General features: G+C 44.1%; 1 protein-coding gene across 1 annotated transcript in view; it reads right to left on the bottom strand.

Annotated features, from left to right (window-relative positions):
- Positions 1-21,738, bottom strand: part of LOC144093832 (uncharacterized) — a 71,039-nt gene that overhangs the window by 3,557 nt on the left and 45,744 nt on the right. The gene's annotated exons all lie outside the window — the stretch shown is intronic.

The raw sequence follows: 21,738 nt of genomic DNA, 5'->3' as shown, positions 1-21,738 counted from the left end.
GGAAAGAAATCTTCACAGAAGGGTCTGCGTGATTAGTTTATAATGTCACATAACTTCGGGTGCACAGAGTCGAGATGAAAACAATAGAAAAGAACAATGCTGGAAGAAAATTTTGCAGACAGTCCCTTCTTTACCCCTTCCATTGCGGCGCGGTTCGGGTGTCCACCGAGATATGCGAGACAGTTACTGCGCCATTTCCTTTCCTAAAAAAACAATTTTCATTTTTTCAGACGTCATTTAAAAAAAAAACAGAATCCCAACCGAAAGCTTCCACGTGGATTCTGTCAATTTTTTTTTTGCATATGCGTGAACTGCAAATACGAATATAAAGTCCGAGCAGTAGAATCTTGAATTTGAATGGAAAAGCTTGATGTTTCTAGCGACTGCGGATTGAGAGCAATCGTTCTGCTTCAAGGTTTCAAACGTTATCTTAAATAAAAGTATGCCATAGGATATCAACGTAAAGGAAGTACGCATCAAGCGCCACTAAGGTAAACACAGGCTACATTGTGGCTTTCTAATGAAAGCGCGTCAAAGAGGGCAATACAAGTTGTTTCAGGCGGCTGCACTATATGCACGCAGACAGTGAATTTAAATGGTATGTGGAGTTTGAACTCCAAAAATCTGCTCATGAGTTATGAGAGCCGACGTAGTGGAATGCTCCAGATTAATCTAAATCACGTGGGGCACTTTAAACTGCACTAATATCGCACAAGCACACGGGAGTTTTTTTTTTTTTTTCATTCTGCCTCCTATGAAATTCGGTCGCCAGGGTCATAGCCACTATTACTAATTACACCACGGCTGATTAGGCCTTGACATTCAATAGCTTTCCCACAGCTTATCGGACATCAACTTATAGATTAGGGATGTTTGTACCAAAGATCTAAGTTTTGAGCATGATTCGAGCCTTTACTCTTTTTCTTTTTGTATTCGATTCATATACTTTCTGTGTTCGCGACTGACTGGTTTTCAACTTTGATCAATTATTACGTGCAGAGATGATAATTTCGTGGTGCGGTTGAGTCATAGTTCAGAGTATAATGAATAAAGAAGGCAACCTCATCATTGGCATGAGCTACGTTATTGTCCTAGAGATTTTATATTTGCTCCTATTAGCGGTTTTCATGCTGCACAAGCATCCTTGGCGCTATAAAGCACTTAGCAGCGCGTACCAAGTGAGCTGTGAGCAAAAGTTAGAAGTGCTTAACCAGCAAACATGGCCACACTTCGTAATGTCAGTTTATCAGACAAGAATTTCATTACCGCACCCTTGTTTTGATGCGTGAAGTCCTTTCACAAAAAAAATGAATTAGAAATAAATATATCTTGGTGTGCACGGAAGTAGGAGTCCTTGAACGCTTTTGAGCATCTAATCACAAGTGGACTCATAACAAGAAGGTAGTAGTTAGCTATCATTTTGCCTTTTCGAGATGTGAATATATTTTCTTTTCGAAGTCCTTCGATAGCGGTTCCCTGTGGCCGGCACAACTATTTTCATTACGTGTGGGCTCTTTTTTTTTGTTTTGATGATGCGATATACCGCTGTCAGTCGTAAAACTTTTATTCAGTACAGTCGCACATGACGCGGCTGCATATATTGCGTGCCGCGTAGTCCCCTTTATTTTATTCCCTCTGTTTCTCAGAGCTTTCTGTCCAGCAAATTTCTGATTGGTGGTCATAACTGAGAATTTCAAATGCGTAGGGACCAAGAGACGTTTAATTTATCACAATTTATAAAGGATACTACTCTCTTTAAAGGAGAGCTATAAAAACAGTTTCAGTGCTGGTGTCTTCTAAATTGATTTCCTTTTTTTTATACCTAGGCGGCGCGCGACAAATTGCAAATTTTAATACCTGAAGGCAATTAGTTTTTTTTTTCGAGCATTCCGGTTAAAAATACCGGTAAGGGCACAAATTGAAATCATAAAGAGAGATACAATACGTCTACAGTGGTCTTTTCCTTTGTCGCTACAAAAATTACTGACTCGCCAGAGAGATGCTGTAAGCATTTTTAAAAGCAATTGCCTGAAGCCGACAGGAATGAAGAGCCATTACTAATAGCATCAGAAGAATATGATGAACAGGATACTGCCACTGAAACGTAGAGCTTCACATATTGCAATCTATCAATAAGTTAGCCCACTTTCAAAGAAGACGGACATACCCAGCAATTCTGGGCAAAAACGTTTTTGAGCGGGAAACCGTTTAGGAACGCAATTTTTTCGTACAATGTAGGCTTTCACTACCACAGTCAATATATCTGCAAATCAACCGACGGCAGTCTTGTGTTTCTTTTTCTATTCACGTTTTTGCTGTCGTCAAAAGCGTTCCCCATTGGTTTTCTATGGCAGTCTTAACTGTTCGATGCGTTCGATAGAAACTCCGTCAAAGGAAGATTTTTCTACATTTCAGAATAATGCACTATTACCTTCAATATTTCCATAACAGTGTCTTATTTGCCCGAGGAAGCCGGACATGAGGAGAGAAATGAAGGGGGCACAAACTTCATTCTATGTTAACTAAAAAGGCAGTACTTTACCGACCAACCGATATTCTATATTCATAATTTTTCATCACTGTGCATGTACTACTTAAGCAATATATGTGTAGCATATATATAGCCTACGATACAAGCGGAAAAGCGAAGATCTGTGCATATCACCTTACGTTAAGTGTAGCGCGTATGGGTATACAATAGGGGCAACTCGAGCAACAGATGGGTAAACGATCCGGCAACTCACTTCGGTGACCACACTGGAAGACAACTTACAATACACATGGTGTATTTTGCGCACGGCAACAGGAAGACATCAAATAGTGTCTCCTCCATTCCAGAGATTCCCAACGATATCCTTATATTGAATGTATCATTTTCTCTTTTCGACACTGCACTCAGTATCCACACGAGGGGCGACCAACCTAAATGAGATATAGTTAGTAGTGAAGACGCTTTATGCGTGTAAACCGACAATATTGCGCGCCTATCAGGACTCGAGAGATGAGGAAACAAAAACACTAAAAGATCCAAAAGTATGCCAAGATAAGAACATGCTAACGTACATTGCAGGACCATTGAGCCTCTTTCTTGATTAGGACGCAAATAAGAGACCTGGGCCTGATAATATACCTTACATATTTCTGCGATACTAAGGAGAAAGGGAAGTAATGTTCTAAGAATAAGTCTTGAACGACTCCTCAATGTCCTGCGCCCTTGCAAGATAATGAAGAGCTGAAGTAATATCTAAACCCTAATCAGGAATTAATTAACGACCCTTTACGTGAGACCAATCTCACCAACCAGCAGATTATGCAAACAAAGTCAGTGCATTGTCTAACTAACTACAACAAAGCAATCTATCCAGGAATCTGGGAGAAAAACAGAATACCAGCACTTTCGAGGCACAGGTTCAGCGAAATTTTCTCCACTGCCACTCAACCAAAAAAGGTAGACGTCGTATTTTTGGATTTTTCAAAAGCCCTCTACCACTTGACGTGTAAGAAGGCGATTAAAAATAATGACCCTCTGCAGAGTGAATCCGACTACCTTCCTAACCGCACTCAGCGTGTGGAAACAGACAACGAGGAGTACGTGACAGCTAAAGCTACACTGGGTGTACCACAAAGAGCTGCCCTAGCCCCGTGTAATTTGAAAATTTTTTGAAAATTCCCTGCTAATTTCCGCCAACATTGCACTTTTCACCTGAAAATGAGCGCCCTATAATTAAAACATTTTTCCCATGTTCATGTAGCTTTCAAATAAAGCTACAACAGTCTCCAGGTGGTGCAAAGAATGGAACATGAATCTTAACGTGAAAAAAAAAACCTATTTTCATCTGTAACAAGAAATAAACATGGTCTGCCCTAAAAATATTCCACTTAAATGTAATCGTAAGCACAAGCACCAGAACATAATGTCAACTTCTGACTAAAACCACCTGAACCAAAATTCTTTCCTTGCAAAACTTTTGTCAAACTTGTCCTTAAGTACCTTAATGCCATTTCATTTCCTTTTACAAACAATTTTCTTGAGAACTTAGATATACAGAAAGCCACTCTAATGCAAACTTAGCAAACGCCATTTGACTCATCTACAGAATGACTGAAATACGGTCGAATCCTCACCCTGCTGTTAAGCCCCACGCTTCGGCAAATTATAATGCTGTATAAACTTGCGTAAATTCAATTAAATCTCATCGTCATCATCATTATCAGCCTGACTACACCCACTGCAGGGCAAAAGCCTCTCTCATCTCTCTCCAATTAACCCTGTCCTTTGCCAGCTGCGCCCACCCTATGCCTGCAAACTTCCCAATCTCATCCTCACACCTAACCTTCTGCCGCCCCCTGCTACGCTTACTTTTCTCTTGGAATTCACTCCGTTACCCTTCAGGACCAGCGGTTATCTTGCCTTCGCATTACATGCCCTGCCCAAGCCCATTTCTTCCTCTTGGTTTCCACTAGGATATCATTAATCCGCGTTTGTTCCCTCACCCACTCTGCCCGCTTCCGGTCTCTTAACGTTACACCTATCGTTTTCCCTTCCATAGATCGCTGCGTTGTCCTCAGTTTAAGCTGAAACCTTTTCGTTAGCCTCCACGTTTCTTCCGCGTAGGTGAGTGCCGGTAAGATACAGCTGTTGTACACTTTTCTCTTGAGGGGATATTGGTAACCTGCTATTCATGATCTGAGAGAACCTGTCATATGCGCTCCACCCCATTCTATCCTTCTAGTTATTTCCCTCTCATGACCCGGATTAGCTGTCACTACCTGCCCTAAGTAGAACCCCTTCCAGCACCTCGCTTCCAATTATGAACTGCTGTTCCCTTGCTAGACTGTCGAACATTACTTTGGTTTTCTGCATGTTAATTTTTAGACCCAGCGTTCAGCTCTGTCTGTCTAACTCATTGATCATGACTTGTAGTTCACCTCCTCTGAGTGACTCAGCAAGACAATGTCATCAGCAAATCGCAAATTATTTAGGTATTCTCAATTTCCTCTTACCCACAACTATTCAGAAATTTCAGGCCTCGGAATACCTCCTGTAAACAGGCAGTGAACAGCATTGGCGAGATCGCGTCTCCTTGCCTGACACCCTTCTTTATTGGAATCGTATTGCTGACTTTACGGAGGACTATGGTAGCTGTGCAGTTGCCTTATATATCTTCCAGTATTTTGTCATAAGACTCTTCTACACCCTGATTACGCAATGCAAGCAACGAAATTGTTGCTTGAAATTCATCACTGAATGCCTGACTCCTACCCATTCCATAAAAAAGGGATATGTGAATGTCACATACCCCCAAATCCTGGGCAAGCGCAATTTCTCAGCTGGAATTTCTTTATGAACGCAATTTTTTCGCACATCCTAAGATCCTACCGTCAGATTCAAAATATGCGCAGATCCCACTTGAAACGTTAGCAGTTTTCTGATATTTATTGCAAAAAAAAACGGGACATATTGGTTTTCTATGGCAGTCTTTACTACCCAGTGCGAGCACTGCACAAGCTTTAAAAACAAAATTTTGCTACTCATCGAAAAGATAAAATTCCCATGAATACGTTCATAGCAATATCTTACAATATTTCACCGTTGCTTCACAATTAAAAGTGGCGTCCAAGAAAGCTGGCCTTCTTGTGTTATAATTTGTGTTATAAATTCCAGAAATAATTTTTATCTCCAAATTTTTATTGTTAGCACTATGTTTTGATGAATGTCTGGATCTGAGTTTTTGGATCGTGCCTAACTGTTAGCCGTTGTTACCTCAGTTACCTCCTACATTACTAACGTATTGTTTATTTTGTTATGATATGCATTTTAATGCTTCACTCATTCTGTCATTATATGTCATTACATCATTTTCTAGCTGTGCTCTGCTATGATCCTTATAGTGGTGGACAGCATCAAATAAATTAATATTATAACAGCGAAAAAAAAAGTCAAAATAAATATTACTTTCAGAAGCAGGTTATATTTAGTACCAAATAAACGTAAACTGCGCGTTAATATAGCCAGAAACACCGCTTAAAACGAAATGATATATAAAAAATCACAGCAATTTAATAACAAGCCCAGAAATAATAAATTATGGCGGAAGGTGAAGTTCAATTATGGGTTTTCTTTTCAGAGCCCCTGTCAATACTTTAATAGTGGATAAAAAAGGGGATAACTTCGGAAACGTATGCCGGAAATAGTGTTTTAATGCAGCTGTGACTGTTGGCTTCCTTAATAAGTATGCCATAACGAAGCCTTTATTTCACTAGCCTTGTCTGCTCAACAGCTTAACGAGGGACACGGTTCTGGCACTCTTTGATGCTTTAGGCAGTATAAAAGGGTTCTCGCACAGTTGCAGCCCACACCGCTCGATCACGTTCCATGTGGCACTCGCGTTAATACAGGACGTTCAATATACGCCACTATGGACGAGGGTGGCGCTGGTGAGCACTTTCAAGGTCAGGTTAAACGCCACATAGATACTCCGACTAGACAGCCGCCGCCTTAGCTCAGTTGGTAGAGCCCCATACGCGACATAGGGAGGTCGTGGGTTCGTATCCCACTGGCGGCATGTAGTGTTTCGAATTCCTTCTTTGTAATCAATTATTTTTCAGCCATAAAATGATTACGATGCTAATCTCCAAATGATCAACCACAAAAATTTAAAAAAGAAACAATCTCCTATGCTGTCCTTGGTTTTGTTGCGATGCTAATTTCCAAATGATCAACCACAAAAATTTAAAAAAGAAACAATCTCCTATGCTGTCCTTGGTTTTGATGGCATTTGGCGTCCTTAATATATTTGCGCTATCAAGACAGTAACGGACATGTGAAATGTCATTTAATTTGTTACAGTGGTATAATTTCAAGTTTTGCTATACTTTTTTCCGAGTACTTAACTTCCACTCCACACTGAAAAAAAAGGGGGGGGGGGGGGGGGGTCACTCATACATGGTGTACCCGTCAAAACACACTGCCACCAAAAGCTTCCACTTTTCTAACTGCTATATACTTCCACGATGACACCTCATTCCATCTACGTGAATGAGTAAGACATGATTACAGACAGAAAACGCTACACTTTTCATGTCATCATAAAATCCGTCAACTTTGTCTTTATGCCGCTACCAACATGGGCTGCGCAAGGCGTCGTAGAGTCGCGCTGAGTTGTCTGCGCACTAACGAGACTGCTCGCGAGTAAGATGTGCGCTATATCAAAGCAACTGTGGAAATACACGCGCGCGTTTGGCGTCTCACTGGCAGTTCAGATACGGCGGGACGATCGCGTGAGCTCTCATCCGGGTATTTTCATCCTATCTATACACACCTCAACTCAAGCATATAGAGGGCCCGTCTGCATTCCGAATTTCGCGGAGACCGCCTGCGGAGACCGGAAATCGCACAGCGTGAAGATGGCTATCGGTTTGACATGAAAAAAACAGGAACAGCGTGATGCGCGAGTTAAAAATAAGATACGTATACACAAGCGGAAAAAGGAAGAGACAAAAACAAAAGGAAGCCCGGCAGGGCACATGCAAGAGCGGTGCCGTTAACCTGCCCCATCTGTACACACGGCAGAAGAAATCTCTCAGAGCACCTGCTCGTATACAACAAAAATATAAGAGACGCGACGTGCGGGCGACAAATTGAGTTCGTTAAGTTCTACGTACACTGCTGTTTTTTGAAAGCACCTGTGAAACAGGTAACAGGAAGCCACGCACTAATCTTTGCTGAGGCGATTAAGCAAGAGGAAGGCTGTCGTCGGCGGACGTGGCTTTGAACCACTTGTGGTATTCGTGCCTATTAGAAAAAAAAAAGTCAGTTTTCCAGATTCTTGATTATTTGCTCTCGTTGCATGCACAGATCATGCGCATCAATCTACATACGTCATCCACCAGTTTTAAGAGCGCTAGATCTTACTCATTATGTTTCTCGATTTCTTGGGGTCTGCTGCCACCTTCCTTCGGTGTGAAATTTTCCGAGGAATTCAATATTGCGGCCCCCATAGTAAATCGATATAGCAACCCAATTGGTGACTGATTCCTGAAGTCACTGATATATCCAATTGGTGATTGATTGGTGACGTCAATTATAAATCCAAGATGTCAAATTCATATTTTCATTGGCGGACCTCACTTTAATCTCATTCATATCAATTCTAGTAAACCAAACAGCTAACGCTCGTTATTTCAACGTCTTGCAGACGGTGGCGGCATCTTTTTTATTTGTAATTGCGCTTCAAATTGCGCTAGTTGGTTATTTGAACACTCTTGCATGTTCGCGCTTTTTTATGAAACTTCGACAGAATAAAAAAGGGCACAGGACACAAATTGTCACTGTGAATTGAAAGTCTCTTCCGAAGTAGATTTTTATACATTCCGTGGAAAAAACAAATCTCTGAAACTCTTAGTCAAATTAAGATGTCTTTATATTTTCAGTATTCGTAACCAGTTAATCCCACTATCCTCTAGCAATTGCAGAGACATGCAGCTTTACCTCGTCCTACTTCGAGCATACTTTCTCCTGAATAAAATCATCGTGTACACGTTGCATCAAATTGCATGAATGAACTGAGCAAACATTCGCCTTCTGGGTACAAAAAGCACATGCCAATGTATTCCCGGTTCTGTCAGATTTCAAAACAGAAGTTTCAGGGCTGCCTGTCTTAAAATGAGACGTCAGGTAAATATTCGGCGAGTCTCGTTCCGCACTGTGTGTTAGCTTAGACGCAGTCAAGGTTACGTCCAAGTGCCAGCGCATTCTGCAGGCAGAATAGCAAACTACGTTAAGACTTAATTAAGGCCACTGACCGCTTAAAGTCGGGCAAATGTACTCTGCACGCCTAAAGCAAAAAGCATTCACCGCCATGTTTTCCCGTAAATATGCATTTGTTTGCTTTACATCAACAGTTAAATCAATGTTCCATACAAATGTATGAATTCTCTGCACACAAATAAGCGCTCAACCATCACTCGCACAGAGATTCAGCAGCGCAGAAATAACTAATTCCGGTTTGTTTTCGATGTGGTAATGACAAATATATACCGTCAGAAGTATCATGAGAAAAATTTTAAAGCTTTCGATGGTATAGACACGTCACAGGCAACACGTGTCTTCGCTTCCATTTGGGGACTGTGAAGCTTCGTAGGAAGATTTTAATCAACCCGATCTTCCTATACAATCGCTGGCAATAAGCTGATTAGTTTCTTCATTCTGATTCGACATTAGCGTCCGCCATAAAAGAGCCAGAAGCGCCCAGACTGCGCATACAACGCGTACCCACCGCAACCCCGTCTATAACCCTCTCGTTCAGCTCTCATTTCTTTTCCTCATTCCTCGCAGCCACCGCGGCGCCTGACGGACGTCCCGAAGATGCCTGGAAGAAGAGGACGCCACGCGTCACGAGCTTGTGACTGCCGAGAATTCATCGCAGCCACTTCCAGCTGCGAATTGCATGTAAGTCAGAGACGTCGCCGCCGATCACCGCCGCCGCGGCGTCTCTATTAGCATAGAACCCAATCAAATGTGCATGTATCCGCCCGCATTGTGATACACGCTTCGCTGAACACACACGTCGCTTGCAGCACACGCTTCTCTCCGTGTGTGTACGTGTGCTCACGCCGGCATACACACAGCCATCGGGAAGCCTGCCCGCAGCCGTCTTCCTCTGCCAGATACTCGCCTGTTGCTGCCTGTTTCTGTTTCAGCGAGGACTTATTTTTTTTTTCTACCGCCTTTCTTTTTCTTTCTTAGCCCCTCAATCCTTATTCAACGCGGGTTGTGCCCGGCGCGCACAAGCTCGAAACAACCGCTTATATGAATCACGTTTGCAATGAAGCTACTCCTAATGAGGCTGACAGCGGGTGTAATGTGTACTCGATCCGAGCCGAGGCCGGGACCGGTTTCCGGCGTACAATCCACGCTCGCGTATATAGGCGCGCCTGTCAATCTAATAAGCATTCACGGAGCCCATATACACGCGCTGCTGGCGTTTCTTTGTGACCGCGCCCTTAGTGAGTGATTGTTCCCACGTGAGCGATTACCGGAATCGGCGGTTTTTTTTTTTTTTGCTCACGCCGTGTAGCCTATGCTTTATACAGCTCACTTGCCCGAAGAAACAGCGCGCGAGCGAGCAAACGTTGAGTAACTCGCTGTCTTCTTGTTTCCTTTTCAGGTGTCAAGACCCGTTATAAGTGCGCGCGGGTGTACTACTAGTACACGTGGTGCCAGCGAAGCTAAGCTGCCGGAGGGCCTTCGACGAGGGGCTGGGGAAGGGGGTACTAGTTGTTCGCCTTGTCAACCGCCTTACACCCGTCGCCGCTGTTTTTCTGGCATAGAAAGGTGTTTCACAGAAATCGCTTTTTCAGGGGAACAAGTCGAGTCGCCAGATCGCACACTTCGAGACGCGCTCAGGTTCATTAGGCGATGAAGCGATTCAAAAGAAATTGAACGACGCGCCTTTCATTGTGCTGATCCGAAGCTGGAACACGTGGAGCTGTGGGGAAACACAGGTGATGTGAACCGAGGGCTACTTTTTTTTTTCATCTTTATTAACCTATCGCCCAAAGCTTTGTACGAGCAGCTGAAGGGCAGTTTTTTTCATAAACGGCGATTGAATTTCGGCCAGGATTTGAAGTGTAATCCTTAATAAGCTGAAGCGAGGACAGATTACCTTGCACTGCCAAATAACATATATGCTTATACTTGTTGAGTCTGCCATGGCTCGGGACAACGGAAAAATCATGGAAAGCGAAAACATTTAAGAACTTTTCATGGCGGCAAATATTAAAAGCAGGTCTTGAAACGTGTGATATCTCACTGTGCTAAGCTCATTATCTAGTTTATCATTAATATATTCTTCCTCATTTAGTTCCCCAGTTGTTTCAAGTGACCATACAAGTATATGTATAGAAACACTTTGCGCCTGTTTGAAATAACGCTCTCTAGAGCGGCTCATTTCCTGGACTGAGAACGACACGACTGAGGGGAAGGGAGGAGCACAGAAGGTTTCTTTCCTCGCCGACGTCATTGTTAAGCGGTGCAGATTTAGAGATATGCAGATGGCTCTTCCGAGCTAAAGAAATTTCACTTTTATCTCTCGCAACAAGAATAACTTGTACAAAATACATAAACTCACTTCAAAAGTGAGAGAGAGAGAGAAAAATTACCATAACATACAAGGATGCTCCTAATCTTCGTTTATCTGTTCTTCCTGTTCATTAAATGTCTTAAGCGAGCGACAAATCTAAAACAAAGCTATCATCGCAGGGGACAAAACAATGCGATGGTTTATAACTATACGACCACTAACACTCTCGCATTATCCGTGGCCTCAGGCAGAGTATACCGGCACATGCAAACAGCCTCAAGCATTGTTAGCAGGGCGCACAGCTGCTTTAATTGCATCCACTCTTTTGCCTGCGCCAGGCCTTGGCAGGTAGCAACCACTGCCATAGCGGGCAGGCCAGCCTTATTATCCGCGTATGCGCCGCGTTACTCCGTATTCCTGACATATCGCAGCTGGTGGCCCCCGGCGGACTCTGCGTGAAGCTCATTGTCTCTGGTGACTTGCAGAGCTCGGGCGGAAAATAAAGGGGAACACCAGCTGCGATGGCGCCGCCATGTGGTACTCGTTATATGCGCCCCGAGAACGGAAAGCAGCTACGGCGCCATAACGGGCGGGAGCTGAGGCCACTGCTGCTAATTGACGGGGACATTGCAAGGCTCGCAAAGGCTCAACGTGAACACCCTGAGGGTGCCCGAGAAGGTCATTGCAGCTGTCGCTTCTGATTAGCTTATATACGCGTTCTTATAATTTGTTAATCTGCGTGCTTTGTTCAGGGGTCCCTTACTTGCTCTTATAGTCATTCCCGGCGGGCAGTCTTTGGCTAGTATCACCACTATTAATATCCTTGGTCGTATTCACCAGGATCAGAGATATCGTATAAAAATGGGACCAAGACGTAAATGATTTCCGCGGTTGTAAGATGGTACATGAACTCAATTTGAAGACTGTTACCCATAACGACCGTCGCTCAGCACAAACAAATTCATCCTTTCGAAACAGTTGTCCGCCACAATATGCCTGCACAACTGGTTCCACCAAATCGTGCAAGAATGTTTTAACCCATGTTTTTTTCTGCTCTGCCTTTTCTTCAGGTGGTTCCGGGCACTGCTCTTCAGCTTTGTCGGCAACGGAGTAGCAGCTCTCCTCACATTTACGCGAGACGCGACATTGTAACTCCATTGAGTATTATGGGCCGAAGCTGTAAAGAACAAGTGCGAAGTAATATAGACCATCGGCGCAAATCTAAAACATTTTACACTATTACTAACGCCACTTGCTTGCGTAAGGTAGCCAACAAGGGACTAAGACGTCTTTCAAAACAATACTTAGCTAGGTTCTCCGGATGGCATCCAGTGTAGCAGTTTCGACTTTTAAACAGAACAGTATTATTCATAGCCCGACCGGTGCATATGCTTGATAAATTAATTTCGTATCGTACTAAAAGAAGCGGAAAAATATGCACAAACAGTACATAACGTTCCTACAAGCACGTTCATATGCCGAGTAAATCAGTTTCGAACTCAGGAAGAGCTGCAAGACGCTCTGACACAGCTTAATAAGGGCTTCGCTAATATCGTCTCCCTTGGCCAGTTTATAGTTCTTGAAAGCTGCTGCGAAGTGAGGCGATGAGCAGTAAAGGGAAAGAGAGAGAGAGAGTTCAGGGCAGGAACAGTCATACTAGCGAGCAGCACTAGCCAGGACCAGGACCAAAGGAACGTCTAGTGAGCCCATTGGTCGTCAAAAGCAGAAAGCGAAGTGCTTTCTGCAAAGTGACGTTCCTTTCGGCGCGGTAGCACACACACACGTTGCTTCTTGCTCGACAGCAAAGCAAGCAAGAAAATTCGAAAACGAGATAGTGAAAGGCGACGAATCGGACGAGTAAGAGCGAAAGTGCCTTTTTGTCGGGTCGCCTCTCCCCCTCACTCTCTGCCCATTTACAGCTGGCCATTCTGTTCCTTCCTTCTGGACAAGTCAACCTCGCACGCAGCAAAAGCAGGCGCTAAGGAGATCCACGCGTGGAGAGAGGGCTTTGCAGCGAACACACCAAGGGCGAGTGATTTACACGCAGTAGGCCAGCAAGCCCAATAATGGCGCCGAAGGCTGCCTTCTCTGCCAACATCGAAAGCCAATGAGTTCAGAGGTCAGCCATTTACTGCAGCCTACCGCTGCATTTCCAAAAGCCACATGTACGTTCACTTGTACGAGCTGCTCCACGGCGGCGTGTTTGTCGATGTAGTAGCTCGCTCCTTCCGAAGTCGATCCGCGATAGAAAGTTATAGCACGACGCTCTGTGATGTGTCTTTCGCCTCTCCTGCTCGCGCTGAGTCCGTTCCCTGAAGCCGGTAACCTACGCGCTACGTACGGTACTAGCGCCTGTAGTGACGGAGCTCGCGGTTACTCAAGACAGCGGACCCCGGCGGACTGAAGGCGTCGTGTTGGGAGGTATGTGCGTTGAAATTTAGCGAGCCATGTATTTTTGTATTTCGTACACCGTATGGTAAAGGTAAATGCATGAGACGCCAGAGTTATCGTTCGGATGGTCTGAAAACGTAATCGCGACCAAATCCGCACGTTCCACAGTGCTGTTGTTTCTGCACCTATCACCGCTGTGGAAGCCACCAACTCAGCTAATATAGCATGAGTGTTTTCCGCCCATGTTTCCGACATGTCGTTGTCCGAAGGGCTTTGCAAGGAAATGTGTTTTGCTCATGCGGAAGCTTTGTTTTGGTGTGTAGTTCTGGGTTACTCTCAGGTTTGTTTCACCTTCGGGCGACTGAAAGGGCGCACGATTTTATAGACATGGTGATTGTAAAGTATATACATAATATTGCTGAAAAACAAATAGATGCGCACTTTGCAGGCTTCGTTTTAAAAATGAAGCAGAATTTCCACATAAGTCGCCATTTGGGTAAACGGCATCTCGAAGGCATAAAAACGAGTTTGAGCATTACAGCACCCAATCACTAAACTCACTTAGTATCAAGTAATTAAAATTCAGGGGGTGCTACATTCCTGTACCACGTCCTGAAAAAGAAAGAACACAATTAAAAACAAACAAATCTTTATCGGCGTAAAAATGATCGTTATCTGCGCTAGACACGCGCTCCAGCCAAACGAATATGGCCCGAAGAAAAAACCCGCGTACCGCGGCTGTACGATGCATGTGTACAACGAAAGCCGGTGCGGCTCGAATGACAGTGCGAAATTTCCCCTCCATTCTCGAAGCGGGCTCGGGACAAGCGCGCGTAGCGGGTTCCGTGATTGCGACATCGACAGCGAATGCCCTTGTTAGTGATCATGACGCGGCAGCCGAAGGGAGAAAAAGCTTGCATAAATGCGTGCCCTGAAGCCGCGCTAATGGCCTGTGACGCCGTTAACACTCGCGACAGCAGCAGCAGCAGAAAAAGCTGCTGCCGCCTGCGTGAGCGTCGTACGCGAACACGGCAAATGCGCTCACGAAGATGTGCTTTGTTTCATTTGCTCGCCGTTCTTCGTATTACGGGAGCTTTACGATCCGGTTTATGCTGCGTACGTGGATATCGACATTCGCTCCCTCCCATCTGCACATGCTTTTTCTTTGTTGGAACTGCTCATTTTTACACTTTTTAAAACGTTGGTGATGCCTAATAGGCTAGTGTGCATACAGGATGGTCCGCATTTATCTGTCCGGGTTCTAAAAAATTTTCCTGCGCAAACCAGTCGTCTATTTCGGCTGAAGCACAGACCACAGGGTTGCTTATTTCTTCTGCGTTTTTTTTCAAATAATTTAACATCGAAACTTGCCTGGACTGCACGGAATCAGGGAAAAAACTGCTTGGAGCTTGGGTAGGTATCGCAGTACCCCAGATGGCGCAGTCTGTCAAATCTGCTACTCTGCTAGCCTCGACGAAACTTTTGCGCGCAGACTACTGCAGTTATTCGCCGATCGCGAACAATCCAGGCAACTACAAATAGCAAATTACTTATAAAAAAAAAACAGACTATCTTAAACTACCTTGTGGTCTGTAGTTGAGCACTAATAGGCTAGTAGATTGCGCAGGAATACTTTTTAAACCCGAACAGATAAATACAGCACACCGTGTATATATAAAATTATAACTACGATACTTCTAATCTTCAATAAACAGCAGCAACTGGTTGACATGCATAAATACGCATTGTCTAGTTATGCAATAAGCAAATAGCGTTTATAACACGTAATAACCTACGCCTTCATGTTACGCTTCTAGGTGTGAAATTTTACATTACGGAGCCGTGAAATTCTATTAACCTTCATACTAACCACTGAACTATTAACAATCCACTATTATCAATTATGATTTTATACATGTGATTCGCTGCTCTACGCCTCGAGGAATTGGCGCGCACCTGTACAACGATTGCCTAGCGATTGCAATGCCGCTATACCGTGCGATATGGTTACGGTATGCAGCGTATGCTTATGATATGCAACACGCCATGTAATGTGTCGTGCGATCGTGGCGCCGTGAGTGCAAGGCGTGTCTCAATACCTTCAACAGGCTAACCATACGCACTTCGAAATGATCGACCAGCTGCTGCATGACTGCGATGCGACATGGTACGATGTGCAACGCGCGCATCTATGCAGCACGATTACCATATGCCTCACGACTGTGGCACGGGATTGCAAAGCGTGTTTCAATACCTTGCAAAGACTGATTATGCCTGTAGTCGACAGATTGCGATATGATTTTTCGATATGCATTAATACCTAATGCAGTGTTCTCATATAACACACTGCGCTATTACCATGTGTTTTACTGGCATGCAGCTGCAAGTTTCGCATTCGATGCACTGCGTACACTAACTACTCGTCAAAGCGGCTTGTTTCGGGTATCATCGAGAGCAACCTTCATGTTCCCCGAGTGGGTGTGAGGCTAATTCCAAGATCGAAACTTGATATTAGCTGCCGGGCTTCGTTAGAGGCTAAAAAATACAAATCGTAAAGAAAATATTGCAAGTAACTTATTCTCCATGCATTCCTTCAGTGACGCAATGCTCTCGTGAAATCGCTGTCGCGTTTAGGCAATAAGAATGCCAGATCAACATCCTTAAACCTCTTACGTTCGTTGTCACTGATCCCAGTAATGCCGAAATACAAAACAGGTAGCTTTATTCCGATAAGTATTAAGTGTAAGTAAAATGAGCAAATCAAATCAATTTCTAAACTTTAAAAACAATAAATGTTTGCACAAATACAAGCAAGCCTTCAGAATACCTGGTGGCTGCCACTTCGGTTTGAGGAATATGTTGTGAAGCAAGATTTGTGTAATACCGCGAGAATTTTGCGCAATTTTCCGCAAATAGAAGCGAAAAAATTCAAACATGTGTACCGTGTGCACCGTAACGTGGTAAGCGGGACATTCCAGGGTAAACAGTGGCAAAGGTCGCGCAGAAGAGCCTTCAGGACAATAAGCTGCCGTGACGCAGTCCCATATTTCTTCAGTTAGGTCAGTCACCCAGAATTCAATTCCGTGTACGTCGGGAAAGTTATTTTTTTTTCTATGTAATGTAATAATTGGGAACAGTGATGCCTTCGAATGAAATCGGAAGCGCACATTCCGCTAAAACCCTTTTCAACTATCGAATTCCTAAAAATTCTTGTTTATTTATGATAGATAAGAGAGGAAAGCATAGCCAGCGTAAGCATTTCGGATTATTATTCTTGATGCAATTCTACGCTGTTTATGCCCTGAAGGAAATGAAAACCTCCTGCTCCGGGCAGCATATAAGCGATCGATGCATGGCATTGGTCTCAGCCGAACTCAGGTAGAAATTTCGACTGACTGTGATATAGCCACGGAACTGGCCGCTAGCCACAATCTAAAAACCGACAAGATATGCGCCCTGTAACAGTGGCCACCTTGACGATGATGCTACAGATTACTGCGTTCCGCCAACACAAGATAACTTTGCATGCGTAAATGGTTGTAGTTTTAAAAAATTGAGCCCTGAACGATCATTATAACTGCTTGAACATAGATTCGCCGAGGAAAGCCGAAAAGGAATAAAATAAAAATAAGTTTGCATTTTCCTTCCTAATCAGAAATAATTTCAGGCAGAAAGTCGGACATCACGCAGCGAGTACGCCGTTAGATGCATATTGCAGTCAGAATGACAATAAGGAACTAAATAATAAAGGCAAATGAGGTCTTCCCCCAGAAGTCGCTTTTTTTGTCGACGACCAAATCACACGAAGCGATTTGTCGCGAGAATTCAGTGCTACGTTTTCGGAGCAACTTTTCAGGGAAAAAATGAAAGGATTGCCATTGAATACGGTTCCTAGTTTCGTTTCTATTGCAACCTCGGAGCTACGATCCTTTAGTAGTAAGTTTGCAATTTTTTTTAGTAACACTAGCTCTGGCATTCTCAACAGCTCGTCCAGCAGAAATCGCTCTTATTTTCTTTGAAATAACCGACGACACATTTAGAAGCCGATCTGCACTTATACCAGAAACCTGACTTTCAGTGACGATTGAAGAACTAGGACACCAAAATTAAGCTGCACGTAGAACTGAGTCCTGTCAGATGTGTTAGTGATGTTGTTTATTTAAAAAGCGGCCACATAACTGTATAGTTCATGAAAAGGAAAAAAAGTATGTTTAACACACGAAATCTATGGGGAACAAAGAGCATCGAAGGCAACACTGTGACCGCTCTGAACTTCCCGGCGTTGTTCAAGCTGCTTTTCACTCGATCACAGTAAAGACGGGCGAGTTTCAATTTTCGCTTCGATCGATACGAACGCCGCTGCGGTTGGGTTTCGAACCAAGATCCTCGCTCTCAACGTCAGAAGAACAAGCGCGCAAAAGAAAGCTTGCGTGACTAACATTCCCACTTCTTTCGACTGTCCACATACCACGGATGCCGTATCACCCCGGTTAGCATACTCGGCACTTAACCGGAAGCCGTCTGTATGTACAGGTGTGTGAGTCAGTACCACAAGCAGTCGTCCGAGAATCTCAGGCCCGCCCGATTTCGAAACGACGGCGCGGATTCCTGCGAGAACTAATCAAACGCGCGCGCGTGTCACGGTGAAAATGACGGCCGCCGCCGTATACAGCTCGCTGCGTGCACAACAGGTTGGAGCTCTTGTTTTATAGCGCTATTTTATAGGGCCTCCTGAGGCACGACGGGTTTCGCAAATGACGGGACTCTAACGAGTCCATTTGAAGCCAATTTCTCCGCGCGGAACAGCACATGGCAACATCGGATGAAAAGCATCGCCCCGTAGATTGGCGTGCGCAGGTGATGGGGGGCTCCGAGTAAGGTCGTTGGGACAACTATTAATTCCTAACTGCGAGGCCAAAGGGAAATAAAGTGAAACATCGCGGGTACAGGTTACAAATGCTGCTTTCTTTATTTCACTCTCCATGCGACAGGGGAAATGAGTGTTTCAAGTTGGGCCTGCTCCGCGAATCGTTTGTTATGTATATTGTGTAAAAGCCATTTTGCTGCGGGAGGAAGGCGGATAAAAGCTGCGCGAGGACACGTGGAAAGAATTTAGGGCAGCCATCAAAATGCATCGTATGGGCGCTTAATACCTCTACATATGTCAGCCGCAAGAGTCGTTGCAGTGCTATACCACTCGAGCCGCCATTGGATATGTTAGCCATGAACGCATGTACTGTCTTTGCGAAAAGTAGCTAGGCTACACGGTGTATTTCTCAGTCCTATAGTGGAGCAGTTACGCCACTCATCAAGCTCTAAGTCTCTGTAAGGAAAGAAAAATCTTCATTTTCACCTTTCAAGACCTTTTAACTTTTAGGGTTGACGAAAGGGCTCCGCTATTCGAGTCAGAAGCGAGCCGTACAGCACGGTTACTTTTGGTACAGACAGCACATTAGAACACTGCTTTCAGTGAGGCTGCAGATAGTGCTGCACATATTATTTCCACTTCTAGTTTAACGAAAAGATATGCAAAAATCAGTACATGCTGGTGTAGAAGTACAGGTTACAATATATGGCCGTTGTAGGAACTGAAAGAAACATTGTTCTCGAGCTAAATTGCTTAACGACAGAAAGTAAGAATATGATGACACGCATCACCACTAACGTTCACAATAACGCCAGTAACCGTATGAAGCCCACGCCGAGGCAGAGACAAGCGAAAAGTGTATTAGCCACGCCTTGCAATAAATACATCAACATGTACCTGCAAATTTCCTAACCTCATGGCTTTGACCTAACTCTCTGTCTTCCAAAAAATATTTCTCCCTTAGTATCCTTGCTGATACTCGAATGCGCCAACAACTTCCTGCTTTGTGATTTACATATTCTGCCAAAATCTGAGCCTCTCTGTATATATTAGGTTTAAAACTGTAAGCTTTGTGTTAGTTAAACTTTGCTTCATTTCTATTTCGCAACTCTGCGTATAACATTTTTATTTCCACCGCTCGAGTTCCTCGGAATGTGATACTTCGTAATGTGAAAAAGCAAGGAAACGGTGATTTTGAAGGTGTTGAACAACATTTTCGAATGTAAATGAGTGGAACGCGTAAAAAAAGGTGAAATAACCAAAGTTCTTGTCAGCTAGCCAAAACTCGTCGTGGTTAGAATGGCATATCAGAGCGCTTAGGCACTTATAAACGTGACTTCGTGGTCAACGCTTCTATTTGAAAACAGAACCTTCTCTGGAAACTAAGACAAAGCATTGGAAAGAGAAAAAGAGTTTATTCAAAGTGAAAGCCAGGGGGAGTCCACAACTGCTAGTATTAGATAAAGGCGACAGCGCAAGTAAAGCCGTCACATGGTATTGGAACGTCTCACACTATCTTCCACAGCTGGAGCCTTTAACACGGAAACTTATGAGCAAATTTTCCCAAGAATTTATTGCAATTTCGTATAACTCTTAAGCAATTGCAAGACCTGGCTTCGACACTCACATCGGCTGCGACTAACACCTGTTAGTACCACAAATTTAAGGTGATTTACATCAAAGTTGTTTATTAGATATAGTGAAAGATGCCCATGGTGGAACGGAAAGTAGCAAGGCAGCAAGTGCAAAGATGCAACCGTGATGTGCCTTCAAGGTTGCATGGTTGCGTTCACTCAAACTACGAGTACGTCCATCCATCAGATGTAATGCAAGTTATAATAACAATCATTATTTGTGATTTTTTTACTCCCCTAACGAGCCTTCTGGGCCTTGGCCTGGTGGTGGAGGACTTTAACCACCTCATGCTTTTTAAAATGTACCAAAATTTCAGTACACAGGCATTTTCGCATTTTCGCTTTTCGTCCCTTTCGAAATTCTGCCGCCGCTACCTGTAATAAACGAACGTTCTACTAATTACAGTAGTCTACACCATGCCTTAAATCATAACGCCGATATAATCACTTTCATCTGTACTACAACGAAATCTCAGATCTGAAATTTGTCACAAGGAAGACTTAAAATATTTTTACTTGTCACACACAAGTTATTTATAAAGGCAGGCACTCATCCTGCGTTGTTGCCGTTTCTAGCATATGACGTGCTTCGGGATAGCGTCCTTTATATCTAGTTACAAAGTCTATGAAACACATCTCACATGGGCCGGAATAATGCAGCGCTTCCATTGCAAAATCATTTATTACTGCAGTGGTACAAGTACCGCTACGTCCCCCCTGCACCTCTGCTATCGCTGGGATCGGCCACGCGAAATTAGAGGAGATGACAGTATCACATAATGAATCGTTCTGTTTTATACCGTCCTGGCTGCTTGCCACCACAGCGCTCATTTTTTCCCTTTTCTTTTTCGTTATGGTGGCAAAGGTTTTGTGCGCGTTGTAATAGAAGCATACATTTCTGCGTAAATGGAGACGAGCAAAAAGATACCCGCATGTTTCAACATGAGTACAAAGACCGATACTTGTGGCAATACGAAGCATCATTTCAGGAAAGATGGTCCAAGCGGGGAGTCGGCATCTCAAAACCCGGAAGCGACAATAGGCTAGTTACCACATGGACACGGTTCGCCCTCGCAATGCGTTGCGCACAGTGCACAACAGTTCGCTACATGGAGCATAGCCGTATGCAGTTCATATAAGATGGTCGACAATTAAGCACAAGAACGGTATCATACCACATGCAAACACCTATCTTGTGCCGAGTGTAATAGTCACATTCAATGTCCTGTTCGGGCGGGTTGCAAGAACACTGCTATTCTGCTTGCCAGATGTTTCCTGCATGGTTATCACTCCACCAAGGTTTTAATGCGTCGGATAAAACTATCACGGCTGAAATATAAATCGCACCGGGACAGGCGGCGCGAGCGCCGAACACTGAGAAATGCGATAGCAAGAAAATACAGCGCAACGTTCCAACAACAGCGCTGTTTCCGAGTGCCGAGACATGACCTAATTGGAAACGTAGTTGCGCGGAACGCCAGACCAAATTCCCGGAACGACTAACTAGAGACACCGTAGCTCAGCTGGCCGGAACAATGTGCGTTTGCTCAACGTGCCCTGCGCTTAACGATGGCAGTTTGCTGTCACACATGTGCAAGGACGCGAGATTGAAATCAAATTGCCTATACAGAAAACGTTCCAGCAATGCGTTTTACCGCTGTTCACATTACCTTGGCGGCCTGTCACGAGCCTCTACTGTACGCGTCTGAGGGCAGAAATAACCAGCCCGTTTCCAATGCGGCGAACAGCATGTGGGCTAGGT

This window comes from Amblyomma americanum, chromosome 6, assembly GCF_052857255.1.
Source record: "Amblyomma americanum isolate KBUSLIRL-KWMA chromosome 6, ASM5285725v1, whole genome shotgun sequence".
NCBI lineage: Eukaryota > Metazoa > Arthropoda > Arachnida > Ixodida > Ixodidae > Amblyomma > Amblyomma americanum.
Note: the sequence above shows the minus strand (reverse complement) of the source record. Positions and strands in the feature narration are given on the sequence as shown.